At 33.5% G+C, this 3571-nt stretch overlaps 1 long non-coding RNA gene across 1 annotated transcript; it reads left to right on the forward strand.

Annotated features, from left to right (window-relative positions):
- Positions 1 to 1388: 1388 nt before the first annotated feature.
- Positions 1389 to 3039, forward strand: LOC113317457. The gene is made up of 3 exons (XR_003343547.1): positions 1389 to 1869; positions 1965 to 2519; positions 2668 to 3039. It is a non-coding gene; the product is annotated as an uncharacterized LOC113317457 (long non-coding RNA).
- Positions 3040 to 3571: the final 532 nt, after the last annotated feature.

Consider the following 3571-nt stretch of genomic DNA (forward strand, 5'->3'; position numbering starts at 1 on the left):
GAAATGTAACAATCAATATCAATAAATATATGTGATTCAGAAAGAAAAAAATTTTTTATTTCATATTGAGGAAGATATCATTTAATACGTTTAAACGGAAGATAAAAATAAAAATATTTATGGATTGATTTAGTAGATTTGTTTCTTATTGAGAAAGATATCATTTAAGATTTTTGATTGATTATAGTTAAAAATAATTTTATAATCATAAAAATTGAAGGATATATTTGAGAGTTTGACTAAAAAGTATGACTATAAATAGAAGTTGGCCAGTATTTTAGGACAGACGAAAATAGAATAGAGGACAGAAATTTTAGGACAGAGGGAATAGCAGATGGCAGTGACTAAATACAATCCACGTTTGGGTTAAATGCAATCGAGATACCACTTTTAAAATTTTGATATATTTTAGTTTAAAAATGACTAAGTACAACCCAAAAAGTCAAGTCAAATCCTACTCATAATCTGGATATAACCAACCAAAACCGTTTTCAATTACGCCCTGATTAATATTTAGGGTTTTTTTTTCTTTTTTTTCTTCATTAGATCAGCCCAAATGCTAGTCTGGATGAATCAAAACAAAGTCTTTGTTGTTCAAATGAAATTAAGATTTACTAAAATAATGGTAAAGTAAGTTTAAGCATCCATGTTTTTTCTTCTTAATTCAATCGACATTGTACAAACAAAGCATAAGAATACTCATTATTAGAATCTCAATCGGGCCAACCATTGAATCCCTTAAACAACCATCAGTTATTATAAACTCAAAGAATCCTTGATATGATAATGCCTTGTTCATTTGCTCTCATCCGAAAATTGTGATTGATTCGTAAATATGGACACACAATTTAAGGATGAGTGCTCAAGATCAAACTTTTTTGTTTGATTTTTTATTTGCAAGTCTGTTTGCATCATGGTTTCGAGTTTTGTTTCTGGAATCAACACATAACACGTAAAGGAATGATTATCATCTATATAAAAAAAAGTAACCACAATCACTGAATCATACTACACCCCAAAACGATCATAACATGTTCATTAATCTTGGTGGTGAAAAAAACGGATTCGCCGTCTCTGTTTTTTCTTTTTTTTCTCCTGATTTGGGGTTTTTTACGAAGAGATAAGATCAGATTTTAAGGTTACCAAATCAGTCAATAGTATGGGCTGTATATAAAAAATTGTTAAAAATAATTAGGTTGTATTTATCAAATTACATATTTATGTGGATTGTATTTAGTCAGGATTGTATTTAACCCAAACATGGGTTGCATTTAGTCACTGCCTAGCAGATTCGCGTTAGGTTTCATTTTACAGAAAAGTGATTATAAAAAAAAGTGAAAACTACATACAAAGCCATTTTTAAGATTTTTTCCACTGTGAAACCCACGTCCAGAAATTCTCAAACACGACCGCCGCACATACCCATTCTCGGTGTTATAATACACAAACCCATATTTTTGAGAAATTGTGTTTTCATTTTTCTTCTTTCCAAACTAACTTAAAGGGAAAATTTCCTTCAAAATTAAAAAGTCATTGTTCTTCAATCTTCCTTCGCAGAACAGACACACAAAGATCTTCATTTCCATCGTTGTCATCGTCACCACCGTTTACATTTCAAAGGAAAATAATTGGAGACGGAATTGAAGACGAATGATGCAAGGGGATTTTATTCTCAAATCAGAACCGACTGATGCAAGGGAAATTACTCTGCGTTTTGTTGTTTCAGAATATCACTCCAATATTTTTTCTTTATGTCCGACTTTGATTTTAGATTTTAGATTACTTAGATCTGTTTTTCTTAGGGTTTTGAAGATTATCCGAGATATTCACAGTGGAAGGAGCTATGCAATTTTCCAGATGAGTTTCCAGGTTCGTTTCTGATTTTTTGTTCCATCTGGTTCGATTTTGATTTTTTGTTAGATTTGTTCATGCCTGACATATTGTGTTCTTCATCTTCTTCACAGAACTTTCAGGCAAAGCATAAAAGAGGTGGAAAGGAGACTTGACCCGTATTTCTTATCATTCTGGCTGAAAGGAAATGGGTTTTCATTTCTACCACTCAGGTTTAGGGGTATGTCCTGGACTTTCTTCTAAACTGCAGCTAGGAGTTGGTTTTCATTTTTGTACTCTTCCTCATTATTCATTAATCTCATCAAACAGAGCATTGAAAACAAACCTAAGCTACGTCTATTTTCTCTCTAGTGAATTTCTCCATCTTAAATAGCCAGAGAGTATGGGGACAGATATAGAACAAAGCCAAAAGGCAGGGTATGCAACAAAAAATTATCACAGTCCACCACGGCAACCATTTTTGGGCATTGAAGAATTAACGAAATGGTCATTTTAATTGCTGAGTTTTTGCTACTCTTTTGTTTCTTTACATTATAGTTTCCAATATTATCGGTTACAAAAGCCAAATTGCTGGCGGTGATGATTGTGGCGGTGTCGGCGTCGGCGTATTGCATGGGCTGTTGGTGGCATGATCTTTGTTCTTGTTTACGTGCACGCCGGTACCTCTGGTACGTATCTGCAATTCATATAGTTGAAAGAACAGAATCACGCTCATATACTGTCCACATTTTTTGATTATCTGCACCTTTTTTTTAACATTCCTTACAAATTTAAGTTCTGTTGCACCTTTTCGTATATGTGCTGTCTCTGTTACAGTCGACAGATCCGACGTACTTTTTTGTGTGATTTTAAACCAAAAAGGAATATGGAGGGTGATGGCCAGATGGGATTGGGGTTGAGGCTTGGGGTACCAATGGAAGGACTGGAGTATAAAGTTTTGTTATGGACTTGAATGGATAGTCAGTAGTGGTGGTGGGACTGGCGACATCACATACGCACATTGTGCTTCTTGTTTACTCTTTACACAAGTAGGAGAGTAGCATTATGGTCAATTCACCTGGTCATCACGTTTAGCATCAAATTCCAATTTTTATTTCTTTTGTGTGATTTTCATGAATCTCTTAATAAAATGATAAAGCTCGTGTATTTTCCAATTATTCATATAATACTTATCATTTTTTTTTATGATTGAAGGATTCTTCAAATATATTTGCTTCTAGTGGTGGATGATGCGCCTATAAAAATGGTTGTATAGCCTACTATATAGCAATGAAAATGATTGCATAACCTGTTATGCATCTACAAAAGTTGTTGTATAACTTGTTATGCAATTCCGAAAATGGTTGCATAACACGTTATGCAACTATTATTGTAGGTGCATGACAAATTATGCAGCCCTTTTTTTTAAATAACTTATTATGCAGTCCAGAGAATGGTTGCATAACACGTTATGCGGCTACTTTTTTGTTAGTATTGAGACCAACCAAAAAAAGGATGCATAACTCGTCGTGCACCTGCAATAATAGTTGCATAACATGTTATGCAGTCAAGAAAATGGATGCATAACCTGTTATGCATCCGCAAATATTACTGCATAATGCATTATCCATCGAGAAAATTGTTGCACAATCTTTTATGCATCGAGAAAATAGATGCATAACCTGATATGCATCCGTAAATATGGATGCATAATGCATTATGCATCAATTTTTTTTATGTA

This window comes from Papaver somniferum, chromosome 10 (genome assembly GCF_003573695.1).
Source record: "Papaver somniferum cultivar HN1 chromosome 10, ASM357369v1, whole genome shotgun sequence".
NCBI classification, from domain to species: domain Eukaryota; kingdom Viridiplantae; phylum Streptophyta; class Magnoliopsida; order Ranunculales; family Papaveraceae; genus Papaver; species Papaver somniferum.